The sequence below is a fragment of the Rhinolophus hipposideros genome, assembly GCF_964194185.1.
Source record: "Rhinolophus hipposideros genome assembly, chromosome: X".
Taxonomy (NCBI): Eukaryota; Metazoa; Chordata; class Mammalia; order Chiroptera; family Rhinolophidae; genus Rhinolophus; species Rhinolophus hipposideros.
The window spans coordinates 24,863,675-24,878,141 of NC_138046.1; positions in this window are offsets into that span (position 1 = coordinate 24,863,675).

The following is a 14,467-nucleotide window of genomic DNA, read 5'->3' on the forward strand; positions in this document are numbered from 1 at the left end:
ATTAGGTTTAGTTCTTTTTCTGGAGCTTTGTTCTCTTCTTTCATTTGGGACATGTTTGTTTTGTCTCCCCACTATGGCTGCCTCTTTATTTTTGTTTCTATGTATTGGGTAGAGCTGCTGTCTCCCAATCTTAGTAAAGAGGTCTTACTTAGTAGGTGTCATGTGGGGCCCAGTGATACAGTCTCCCTGGTCACCTGGGCTGGGTGCTCCAGGTGAGTTCTCTTTGTGGGTCATGTGTGCCCTCCTATTGTAGTTGTGCCTTGGTTGCTATTGGCACATCAATAAGATGGATTAACACTTTGCTGATTGGTTCTGAGGACAGGCTGTGACTATAGTGGAGGAGCTGTTGTGCAGAGACTGACACTATGGAACAGGATTTACTTTAGCAGGGCTCTGGTGCCTGCCTTGTCTGCCCTTTGGGTATGTCATTGGTGTAGGTGGCTGGGTGGTGCTTTGGTTTGGTCTGAAGGTGGCCACTGGGTATGTTGGTTCTGGGCCTTTTAGAAAGGACTTTGTTGCAGTCTAATGTCAGCTGCTCCTTGTGCCCTTCCTGGGGCCACGTGGTATGATCTACAAAATGATCTGGGGATCACTTTGTTGCTACTTGTGCTGGGCTTGGAGATATCTGGGAGAGGATAAACTGTGAATTGAAGCTAGCTTCTGCTGTTGCCAGGCTTGGGGCTGCTTAGCAAGAAGTACAGGGCACACCGAGGCCAGATGATGTTTGTTTGGGGGTGATGAAACTTTGAGAGGTTTTAGGAAAGTCCACAGCATAAGCCAAGGCAGGCTATTTGTATGGAAAAGCTACTGGAAGCAGCTTAAGTGGGCCCGCACCTTGGGTGAGGTGGGGTCACAGGGAATCACCAAAATGGGTCAAGCGATGTTACCCAGGTTGATAGAGACTCAGATGTAATGCCTGAAGGCTAGGCTAGGGGAGGGCTCAACAAAGAAAAGGTGGCTTCTGCCAGTACTTTCTTCTAGTAGAAAGCTGCCCCTCCAGCCCTCTCCCCTAGCCTGACAATTCATTTCATCCCTGTATGTCCCTGGCAACTTTCAAGCTGCTGTGCCAGCACTGGAGCTCAGAGCGAGGGAACCCATCAGCAAGTAAGTCCATGCATGGGCTCTTTAAGAGGAACACCTGGGACTCCTGCCACCCTCTATCTCACTTAGCCACAATCTCCACTGGTTTTCACAACCAGAAGTTATGGGGGTTTCTGCTCCTAGCACAGGAACCCTGGGCTGGGCAGCCTGGTGAGGGTCTGAGATCCCTTGTTCCTCAGGGGGAAACTCCACAGCCTAGATATCCCTCCCTGTTTTTAACTACCACACGAGTGTGTGGGATCAGTCCATTCCACGTTCTCGCACCTCCCACAAGTGTCCCTGTGGCTTCTTCTGTATGTCCTTAATTATAGGACTGCTGTTCAAATATACTTGAGCTGATTCTCAATGATAGTTGTTCTGTCATTTAGTTGTGATTTAGATGTGGTCATGAGAGGAGGTAAGCACCGTTTAACTATTCCACCATCTTGACCAGAACAACAGAAGACAGTTTATCATTGAGGTATTGTGTAGTACTGACTGAAAGACTATAAGTTCAGAAAAAGATTTTAAATTAGGGAGGCACCTCTTTTCTTCATGAGTTCAGAAAACGATTTTAAATTAAGGAGGCATCTCTTTTCTTTTTTTTTTTTCTTTTTTTTTCTTATTTTTTATTTTTTATTTATTTATTTATTTATTTATTTATTTATTTATTAGTTTCAGGTGTACAAGACAAGGTAATACTTAGACGTTCATCATTTATATCCCTCACACTGTGAACCATCCACTATCCCTCCGACCTCACACTGAACCATCACATTATATATATAAAATTATAGTTGGCATTCATTAATGTTTAGCTCATCTCTTTTCTTTAGAAGTGGTGATTACTTATGAAGGGCCAATTGAATATTTGCCATGTAGCAATGTCACAGTATTCATTGTAAATCAGATTTAATATATCCAAGTCCTTTCAAAAGTGAACGAGTTTTGTGTTATTTAAGGAGAAATGCCATCCTCAAGGAGATTGACTCAAAGAAAGTACTTAGAAATTGAAACAAAATTTCTTCGGGTGTGAGGAGGCAGAATTCTACCTAGCCAGGAAATGAGAGTTGGAATTCCTTTTTTTTTTAATTAAAGTTTAGTGGGGTGAAGATTATTACTAAAGTTACATAGATTTCAGGTGCACAATTCTGTAATACGTTATCTATTTCTCACATTGTGTGTTCACCACTGAGTCAGTTCTCTTTCCATCACCTTACATTAGACCCGTTTACCGTCTTCTAGACGCCCCCTTACACTCTGGTAACCACTAAAATATTGTCTATGACTATGAGTTTTTGTTCCTTCATTTGTTTGTCTTATTCTATTGTTGTTTTCAGTTTTATATACCACATATCAGTGAAATCATATGGTTCTCTACTTTTTCTGTCGGACTTATTTCACTTAGCATTATAATCTCAAGATTCATCCATGTTGTCACAAATGGCCCTATTTCATCTTTTCTTACTGTTGAATAGTGTTCCAATGTGTATATATACAACAACTTCTTTAACCATTCATCTATTGAAGTATATTTTGGTTGTTTCCATGTCTTGGCCACTGTAAATAAAACTGCAATGAACATTGGACACCCATGTCCTTATGGATAAATATTTTCAGATTTTTGGGCTAGATAACCAGGAGAGGGATTGCTGGGTCATATGGTAATTCTATACTTATTTTTTTCAGGAAACTCCACACTGCCTTCCACAGCAGCTGCACCAATCTACATTCCAACCAACAATGTATGAGGGTTCATTTTTCTCCACAGCCTTTCCAATACTTGTTACTATTTGTCTTGTTGATGATAGCCATTCTAACTAGGGTGAGGTGATATCTCATTGTGGTTTTTATTTGCATTTCTCTGATGATTAGTGATGTTGAGCATTTTTTCATATGTCAATTTACCATTTGTATGTCCTCTTTGGAGAAATGTCTCTTCAGGTCCTCTGCCAATTTTTCAATTGGGTTGTTTGTTTTTTTGTTGTTGAATTGTATGAGCTCCTTGTATATTTTGGATATTAGCCTCTTATCGGAGACAATGTTTGCAAAAGTCTTCTCCCATTCAGTTGGTTGCCTCTTAATTTTGTGGATGGTTTCTTCTGCTGTGCAGAAGCTTTTAAGTTTGATATAATCCCATTCATTTTTTTAGCTTTTACTTCCCTTGCCTTTGGAGTCAAATTCATAAAATGCTCTTTGAACTCAAGGTAATAAGTTTAGTACCTATGTTTTCTTCTACGCAGTATATTGTTTCAGGTCTTATCCTTAGGTCTGTGATCTACTTTGAATTAATTTTGTTACATGGTGACAGATAGCCGTCAAGTTCCATTCTTTTGCATGTGCCTTTCCAATTCTCCCAGGACCATTTATTGAAGAGGCTGTCATTTCTCCATTGTATGTTTTTTGCTTCTTTGTCAAAAATTATCTTTCCGTATTTATGTAGGTTTATTTCTGAGTTCTCAATTCTATTCCATTGGTCTGTGTGTCTTTTGTTTTGCCATACCATACTATTTTGATTATTGTTGCCCTATAGTACAAGCTAAAGTCAGGGAATGTGATTTCTCCAGCATTGTTCTTTTTTCTTAGGAATGTTTTGGCTATTCGGGGTCTTATGTGGTTCCAAACAAATCTGATGATTTTTTGTTCTATTTCTTTAAAAAATGCCATTGGGATTTTGATGGGGATTGCATTAAATCTGTATATTGCTTTGGGCAATATCACCATTATAACTATGTTGATTCTTCCAATCCATCAGTATGTAATGTCTTTCCATTTCTTTGTGTCTTCTTCAATTCTCTTAAAAATGTCTTATAGTTTTCAGCATTCAGGTCTTTCACATCCTTGGTAAGTTTATTTCCAGGTGTTTTATTATTTTTGTTGCAATTGCAAAAGGATTGTTTAAAATTCTTTTTCTTAGATTTCATTGTTAGTGTATAGGAATGCAATGTAATTCTGTCCATTGATATTGTAGTGGGCAACTTCACTGTATTCATTTATTGTTTTTAATAGCGTTTTGGTGGAGTCTTTAGGGTTTTCTATATAGCAACATGTCATCTGCAAAGAATGACAATTTAACTTTTTCATTCCCAATTTTGATGCCTTTTATTACTTTCTCTTGCCTGATTGCTCTGGTGGGGGCTTCCAACACTATGCTGAAAAGCAGAGGAGATCGGGGCCAGCTCTGTCGTGCTCCTGAACATAGAGCAAACAGCTTCAGTTTTTCACCATTAATTATGATATTATCTGAGGGTTTGTCATATATGGCCTTTATTATGTTAAGTTATTTTCCTTTTGTACCTATTTTATTAAATGTTTTAATCATAAATGGATGTTTTATCTTTCAAATATTTTTTTCTGCATCAATTGATATAATCATATGATTCTTGTCCTTTCTTTTGTTTATGTGATGGATTTTGTTTATTGATGAATTTGCATACCTTTAAGCATCCATGTGCCCCTGGGATAAACCCTACTTGGCTGTGAAAAATAATCTTTGGAATGCATTGTTGTATTCGATTTGCTAGAAATTTGTTTAGGATTTTTGCATCAGTATTCATCAGAGATATGGGTTTGTAGTTTTCTTTTTTTGTGTTGTCCTTACCAGGTTTTGGTATCAGGGCAATGTAGCCTCGTAAAATGAATTTGGGAGTATTCAATTTTTTTGGAAGAGTTTGAGTGGGACAGGTATTAGGTCCTCTTTGAAGGTTTGGTATAATTCATTAGTATAATCCATTAGTTTGGTATAATTCATTATGAATCATTAGTGAAGCCATTTGGTCCCAGACTTTTGCTTTTGGGAAGGTTTCAGATAACTGATTCAATTTGCTTACTGGTGATCGGTCTATTTCAATTTTCCAATTCTCCATGATTCAGCCTAGGAAGGCCATATGTTTCTAAGAACTTGTCCATCTCTTTTAGGTTATTGAATTTGGTGGCATGTAGTTCTCAATAGTATTCTTGGATGATCCTTTGTATTTCTGTGGCATCCGTGATAACGTCCACTCTGATTTTTTTTATTCGTGTCTTTTCTCTTTTTATCTTAGTGAGTCTAGTCAAGAGTTTGTCAATTTTATTAATCTTTTCAAGGAACCAGCTCTTTGTCACATTATTTTTTTCTTTTGTCATTTTGTTCTCTATTTCATTTAATTCTACTCTGATTTTCGTTATTTCCTTTCTTCTGCTGACCTTTGGTTTCATTTCTTCTTTTTTTCTAGTTCTTTAAGGTGAGAATATTTATCTGGGATTTTTCTTGTTTCTTGAGATAGTTTGGTAATGATATAAATTTCCTTCTTAAAACTGCTTTTTGGATTCCGTCATCAAAATGGCGGCATGAGGTGAGCCTCTGTAAAGCTCCCCTGGAATTTACAACTAATCGAACAACAATAACTCCACAAAGGAATCCCTGCATAGCAGACAGGCAAGATGAAGAGGCCTACTACTGAATTCACCTCAAGGTGGGTGAATCACACGAGCAGGAGAGGAGGGAAGGGAGAAGTGGGGAGACGGAGCCACGCGGGCTCAGGACACAGACCTAGCTCAGTGCTCCAAGCTCACTGCATCCCGGAGCTACCGCAGCTGCAGGAGAGGGAAGAACTCGGACTGCTAGGGTTCTGCATATGGCCCACAGGGCTGAGGTGGCAGCATATAACACGGCTGAACCCAATGCCAACGACATGGACCTTGGAGAAAATACTGAGGGAAGAAGGCTGAAAACAGTGGTTTAAGTCCTCACTGCCGAGCAGAGAACGGAAGCAATAGGCACTGAGACTAGCCGCCCCCTCCCTACCCTCCTAGAGCTCGCCCTGCCCCCACCTGCCAGGTGCTAGAAGTGGAACAGTAGCAGTGTCAGATCAAAAGACCAGAATATTTGCTGTTCTGAGAACTGTGGACTGCAGACACAGATTCGCAGCCCAAATAGTTCCAGCAAAGTGGAGGGAGCTGTGGAAGCAGGACCTGCTGTGGTGGTGGTCGCCACCATTGCCCTGGGTCACCTCTCACAACTCACACCGACCCTGGCCCCACCTATCTGGGCGGATCCCTGCAGGAGTAAACGGAACTGCTGAAATATACGGTCTCTGAATCAGATACAGAAAGATATTTAGAACTTCAAAACCTCTCTGCATACCCACATGGACACTGTGCCCTGTGACCAGGCGAATTGTTAACAGAGGAGAAGCCAATCTCACAGGGAATCCCCCCATTGTGTGAGAAGCTGGAATAGTGCTGAGAAAACATAACACTACCGTGTGAGAGAGAAAAAAAGGGCTGCAGTCAGACAGAAAATAAAACATTCTACCAACAAGTACTGGAAAACAAAAGAAAGAACTCTTCCTATCAATCTATTGCAGAAACCAGTCCTGTAGATGTCTAGGAAGATAATAATAAATCAGTAATTGCCATGAATAACCAAGGCAACAAGACAATTCAGAAAGAAAGTGAAAAGTCTCCAGAAAAGGAACTTAAAGACATGGAAATAGGTGACTTAAATGACAGAGAATTCAACATTGCAGTTCTGAAGAAACTCAACGAGATGCAAGAAAACAGAGAAAGGCAGTTTAATGAACTCAGAAACACAATCAAAGAACAACATGAGCATTTTACAAAAGAGACTGAAATTTTAAAATAGAATCAAATAGAATTTCTGGAGATTAAAAACTCAGAAGAAATCAAGAATGAAATAACCACCTTAGGTAGTAGAGTTGACCAAATGGAGGAAAGAAACAGTGACATCGAAGATAGAAACCTGGAAATGACACGGATGGAAGAAGAAAGAGACTTCAGACTTACAACAAATGAAAGAATTGTACAAGAAATTTCCGACTCCATCAGAAAGAGCAATATAAGAATAAGGGTCATACCAGAAGGAGAAGAATGAGAGAAGGAAACAGAGACTATATTCAAACCAATTGTCGATGAGAACTTCCCAAACTTGTGGACAGAACTGGATCCTTGAATCCAAGAAGCAAATAGAACACCTAATTACCTCAATCCCAACAGGCCCTCTCCAAGGCACATTGTATTGAAGCTGTCTAAAATCAACAACAAAAAAAGAATCCTCAAGGCAGCCAGGGAAAGGAAAGCGGTAACCTACAAAGGAAAGCCCATTAGATTATCATCAGCTTTTTCAGGAGAAATTCTACAAGCAAGGAGGGAGTGGAACCAAATATTCAAACCATTGAAAGAGAGAAATTATGAGCCAAGAATAACATATCCAGCAAAGATACCCTTTAGATATGAAAGAGGAAGAAACACCTTTCGAGACATACAGAAGCTGAGGGAGTTCTCTAATATACGACCTGCACTACAAGAAATACTAAAGGAGGCTATTCGACCACCATCAACAGGGACAATTTATGTCAACCAAAGGAAAGAAAGGAGGAGAGTAAAGGCCTGAACCGGAATATGAGGATGGAGATAGTAAGCATGCTGAAGAAAATGGAATACTCTAAGTATCAAACTGTTTTTTACATAATCTTAAGGGTAACCACTCAAAAAAGAAAATCCAGAACTGAAATATATACTGCAATAAAAGAAGAAACAGAGGGAAACATCATTGAATACCTCTATGCAGAAATAATAGACGATAATAAAAAGGCAAAAAACAACAAAAGAAGAAGACAAACAAATGAGAAAGAAAAACTCATAGACACAGACAATAATTTAGTGGTTACCAGAGGGTAAGTGGGTGGGGGGTGGGTGATGAGGGTAAGGGGGATCAAATATATGGTGATGGAAGGAGAACTGACTCTGGGTGGTGAACACACAATGGGATTTATAGACGATGTAATACAGAATTGTACACCTGAAATCTTTGTAAATTTACTAACAATTGTCACCCCAATAAATTTAATTAAAAAAAAAAGAAACAAAAGGCATGAATTTTACTTCTGCCACTAATTTGTATTGTCTTTTAAAGGAAAAGCCACTTAACCCCTTTGAGCCCCATATGCACCTAGTGTTCAAAGAGCATTTTATGAATTTGACTCCAAAGACAATGGAAGTAAAAGCTAAAATAAACCAATGGGACTATATGAAACTTAAAAGCTTCTGCACAGCAAAAGAAACCATCGGCAAAATAAAGAGGCAACCAACTGAATGGGAGAAGATTTCTGTAAACAGTGCCTCCGATAAGGGGCTAATATCCAAAATATACAAGGAACTCAGGAAACTCAACAACAAAAAAAACAAACAACCCATTTGAAAAATGGGCAGCGGACCTGAAGTGACATTTCCCCAAAGCGGACATACAAATGGCAAATAGACATATGAAAACATGATCAACATCACTAGTCATCAGAGAAATGCAAATAAAAACCACAATGAGATATTACCTCACCCCAGTCAGAATGGCTGTCATCAACAAGACAAATAGTGACAAGTGTTGGAGAGGCTGTGGAGAAAAAGGAACCCTTATACACTGTTGGTGGGAATGCAGACAGGTGCAGCTGTTATGGAAGACAGTATGGAGGTTCCTCAAAAAATTACGAATAGAATTACCATGTGACCCAGCAATCCCTCTCCTGGGTATCTACCCAAAAAATCTGAAAACATTTATCCATAAAGACACGTGTGCTCCCATGTTCATTGCAGCTTTGTTTATGGTGGCCAAGACATGGAAACAACCAAAATGTCCTTCGATAGATGAATGGATAAAGAAGTTGTGGTATATATACACAATGGAATACTATTCATCGGTAAGAAAAGGGTATATAGTAACGTTTGTGACAACATGGTTGGATCTTGAGAGTATGATGCTAAGCGAAGTAAGTCAGACAGAAAAAGCAGAGAACCGTATGATTCCCCTGATATGTGGTACATAAAGCAGAAACAACAAAAGAACAAGACAAACAAATGAGAAAGAAAAAGTGATAGACACAGACAATAGTTTAGTAGTTTCCAGATGATAAGTGGGAAGTGGGGTGGGAGATGAGGGTAAGGAGGATCAAATATATGATGGTGGAAGGAGAACTGACTCCGGGTGGTGAACACACAATGGGATTTACAGATGATATAATACAGAATTATAGAACCTGAAATCCATGTAATTTTACTAACAATTGTGACCTCAATAAATTTAAAAAAGGAAAAAAAAGTTAGCAACATCGTTGCAACAAGTTTGTGAACTTACTTTACATTCAGACCTCGTATATACTCTTACAAGTCAACAACAAAAAACCCCAAAACAATCCAATTAAAAAATGGGTGGAGGACCAGAACAGACACTTCTCCCAAGAAGACATACAAACAGCCACAGATATGTGAGAAACTGCCTAACTTCACTAGCTATTAGGGAAATGCAAATCAAAATCACAATGAGATACCACGTCACACCTGTTAGAATAGCTATTATCAACATGAAAAGTAATAACAAGTGTTGGAGACCAAGATTGTAGAGAAAAAACAATCCTCATACACTTCTGGTGGGAATGTAAATTGGTACAGCCACTATGGAAAACAGTATAGAGTTTCCTAAAAATAAAAATTAAGAATAAAATTACCATATGACCCAGTGATCCCTTTTTTGGGTATCTACCCAAGGAATCTGAAAACATTTATCCATACAGATATATGTACTCCAATGTTCACTGTAGCATTATTTACAACGGCCAAGGCATGGAAACAACCAAAGTGTCCTTCGATAGAAGGTAGGATAAAGAAGATGTATATGTACAGAATGCAATACTACTCTGCCATAAGGAAAGATGAAATACTGCCATTTGCAACAACATGAATGGATCTTGAAATTATTATGCTAAGTGAAATAAGTCGGACAGAAAAAGTCAAGAACCACATGACTACCCATATGTGGTATATAAAACTGAAGGCAACAAAGGAACAAGACAAACAAAAACTCATAGAGACAACAGTTTAGTGGTTACCAGAGGATAAGTGGTGAAGGGGGATGGTAGAAGAGGGTAGAGGAATTAAATACATGCTGATGGAAGGTGAACTGACTCTGGGTGGTGAACACGTAATGCAATGTACAGATGATGTATTATAGAATCATACACTTGAAACCTATGTAGTTTTGTTGACCATTGTCACCTTAATAAATTTTAATTAAAAAAAACCCCTGCGTTTCCTGCATCCCAAAAATTTTGGTACGATGTATTTTCATTCTCATTTGTTTCTACTTGTTTCTATTGATCTCCTATAATTTCTTCATTGACCCAGTCATTGTTTAAAAGTATGTTGTTTAAGTATGGAGGTATCTCAGGAATCTGAAAATGGAACTACCCTATGATCCAGTAATTCCACTCCTAGGCATCTACCCGGAGAAATCCAAAACTCCAATTCAAAAATCTGTATGCACTCCTATGTTTATTGCAGCACTTTACACAATAGCCAAGATATGGAAACAACCAAAATGCCCATCGGTCGATGACTGGATTAAGAAGCTGTGGTACATTTATACAATGGAGTATTACGCAGCCATAAAGAAGAAAGAAATCTTATCATTTGCAGCAACATGGATGGATCTAGAGAACATTATGTTAAGTGAAATAAGTCAGAAAGAGAAAGACAAGTACCATATGATCTCACTTATATATGGAATCTAAAGAAAAGACTATTTGAATGAACTAATCAGAGACAGTTTTGGGGACGCAGAGAAAAAACCGAGAGTGGTTAGATGGGTGTGTGGGAGGGGGTTGGGGATAAGGGGAAAGGTGAAGGGATTTGGAAGCAGCTGGTAACCACAAGATGGCCTCAGGGTTTTTTTTTGAAAATTAATTTGGGGAAGGTATTCTATAATGTTGTAAAGATTTTGTTGGGTATCCGATGGACATGCGTCCTATTTGGGAGACCACCTCAGGGATACTGTGGATACCTGATCATGGCATTGTACACCAGAAGCTAAACATTAATGAATGCCAACTATAATTTTATATATATAATGTGATGGTTCAGTGTGAGGTCGGAGGGATAGTGGATGGGGGGATGGGGGTTCACAGTGTGAGGGATATAAATGATGAACGTCTAAGTATTACCTTGTTTTGTACACCTGAAACTAATAAATAAATAAATTAATTTTTTTTAAAAAAATAAAAGCATGTTGTTTAATCTCCACGTATTTGTGGTTTCTTGCTTTCTTTTTGCAGTTGATATCCAATTTCAAAGCCTTGTGATCAGAGAATATGCTTAGTATCATTTTAATCTTCTTAAATTTGCTCAGGCTGATTTTATGTCCCAATATATGGTCTATCCTTGAGAATGTTCCATGTACACTGGAAAAAAATGCATAGTCTGATATTCTAGGATGAAGTGCTCTATAAATGTGAATTATGCCCATTTCATCTAATGTGTCATTTAGGCCTTCTATTTATTTATTTTCTGTTTGGATGATCTATCTATAGCTGTCCATTATTTATTTAGGTCTCCTAGTATAATTGTGTTTTGGTCAATTTCTCCCTTTAGTTCTGTTAGTAGTTGCTTGGGATATTTTAGTGCTCTCTGATTGGGAGCATAAATGTTGATGACTTTTTTGCCTTCTTGTTGTATAGTTAGTTCCCTTTATCATTATGAAATGTCCATTTTTGTCTCTTGTTACATTTTTTATCTTGAAGTCTCCTGCATCTGATATCATTATGGCTACACCGAATTTTCTCTGGGTACCATTTGTTTGGAGTGTCAATTTCCACCCTTTCACTTTGAGTCTATTTTGATCCTTGTAGCTGAGATGTGTCTCTTGGAGGCAGCATATGGTTGGGTTTAGTTTTTTGATACAATGTGCTACTCTGTGCCTTTTTATTGGTGAGTTCAGTCCATTTAAATTTAGGGTGTTTATTGATATGTGAGGATTTCTTGTCATTCCGTCTTCGGTTTTCTGGTAAGACTCTGTTTCCATTGTTTCTTTGCCTTTTTGTTGTTGTCTATTATTTCTGTGTGGTGTCTTTCTATGATTTTCCCCTGTGTTCCTTCTTTTATTACATTATGTATTTCTGTTCTGGATTGTTTTTGAGTGGTTATCATTAAGTTTATGTTAAAGAAAGTTTCATACTTAGAGTGTTCCGTTTTCTTCAGTATGCTTACTTTCTCTGTTCCCATATTCTGGTTCAGGCCTTTGATCTCCCCCATTTTATGTTTTGGTTGTCACAAATTATCCCTATGTATGCTGGTCGAATAGGCTGCTTCAGTATTTCTTGTAGTGCAGGTCGTGTGTTAGAAAATTCCATCAGGTTCTGTATGTCGGGAAAGGTCTTTATTCCTCCTTCATATCTAAAGGATATCTTTGCTTGATATATTATTCTTGGCTCACATCTTGTCTCTTTCAATAGTTTGAATATTTGATTCCACTCCCTCCTGGCTTGTGGAGTTTCTGCTGAAAAATGTGATGATAATCTAATGGGCTTTCCTTCGTAGGTTACCGTCTTCTTTTTCCTGGCTGTCTTGAGGATTGTTTATCCTTCGTTAATTTTTGACAGCTTCAATACAATGTTTTTTGAAGAAGGCGTGTTGGGATTGAGGTAATTAGCTGTTCTATTTGCTTCTTGAATTCGAGAGTCTAGTTCTTTCCACAAGTTTGGGAAGTTCTCGTCGACTATTTGTTTGAATGTACTCTCTGTTCCCTTCTCCATTTCTTCTTCTTCTGGTATGCCCATTATTCTTATATTGCTCTTTTTTTATGGAGTCAGAAAGTTCTTGTAGAGTTCTTTCATTTCTTTAAAGTCTCATGTCTCTTTCTTCTTCTTCTGTGTCATTTCCAGATTTCTGTCTTCTATGTCACTGATTCTTTCCTCCATCTGGTCAACTCTACTACTCAAGCTGGCTATTTCATTGTTCGTTTTTTTAGTTGAGTTTTTAATCTCCAGAAATTCTATTTTTTTTTATTTCAATCTCTTTGGTAATCTCTGGCTTCTCACACAATGTGGGGATTCCCTGGTAGGTCGGCTTCTCCTCTGTGAATGGTTCACCTGGGTGATAGGGTACTGCCTCCTTGGGGAGATGTGGAGACCTTCGGAACTTCCAAAGGTCCTCCTGCACCAGATTCAGAGACCATGTGTTTCAGTAGCTATGTTTAATCCTGCAGGGATCCACCTAGATATGTGGGCACAGTGGTGGGGTGGGTTGTGATTGGTGGCAACCCCTACCAAAGCTAGTCCTGCTTCCATGGCTCCCTCCCCTTTTGCCAGAACTAGTTGGGCTGTGAGTCTGTGTCTGCGGACCGCATTTCTCAGAACTGCAAATATTCTGTTCTTTTGATGTGACACTGCTACTGTTCTGCTTCTAGCACTGGGCAGGTGGAGGGTGGGCAAGCTCTGGGAGAGTAGGGAGGGGTGGCTAGGCTCAGCGGTTATGGCTTCCATCTCTGCTAGGCAGTGAGGGCTTAAAGCACCATTTTCAGCCTTCTTCCCTCAGTCTCTGCTCGGAGGTCTCTGCTGTGAGCGTTGGGTTCAGTTGTGTTATATGCTTTCCCCTCAGCCCCTCAGCCATAAGTGGAACTCTAGCAGTTTGAGCTCTTCCCTCTCCCGCAGCTGCGGTAGTTCCAGAATGCAGCAAGCTCGGAAAATGGAGCTAGGTATGCATCTTTTGCCCGTGCCTCTCTGTCTCCACACTTCTCCCTTCCTTCCTCCCCCGCTCGTGCAATTTGCCCATCTTTAGGTGATTTCAGTAGTGCACTTCTTCGTCTTGCCTGTCTGCTAAGCAGGGAGTCCTTTGTGGAGTTATAGTTGTTCAATTTGTTGTAAATTCCAGGGGATATTTCGAGAGCATCACCTCATGCTGCTATTTTTATGACCGCAATGGAATTCCTTTGTTGCAGGAATGAATATCTACTATTTTCAGTGAGGAGAAGAAAGCATACTTGCTTTTCATTTAACTAGTGAATGTGTTAATAAATGAGGGCAGGCATTTGGTACTACCCATTGGACTGCCTTTACAAGTCAGTACTGCTAAGTCTCCCATTATACTACAACAGACTGTGATACCAGTGGTGTTCCTGTTTATGGTTTCTACACTCTGTAATAATATAGCACAACTTGTAGAAATCTATGTTTCTCTCCACTAACAGCTAACTGAGAAGCTACCATGTTTCCCTGAAAACAAGACCTATCCCCAAAATAAGCCCCTGTTAAGATCTCAGCCAGACAGATGCATTTAGTACATTATGATGATGTTCCAGAAGAAGATGACATGACTGTAATTGAATAAACGTAGATTGTTGTACCTGAAAAAGTAAGACATCCTCTGAAAATAATCCCTAATGGAACAAAAGTTAATATAAGACCCGGTCTTATTTTCAGGGAAAAATGGCACACCTCTTCCCTCAAAAGTGATTTTGAGTAGCTCCCCGCCAACCACCACTACAGAGTTGGAAGTAGTTGTTTTTATTTATAAATGTAGGAGTATAAGTATTTTTACAGTAAAATTTGAGTAAATTGGAATTGTC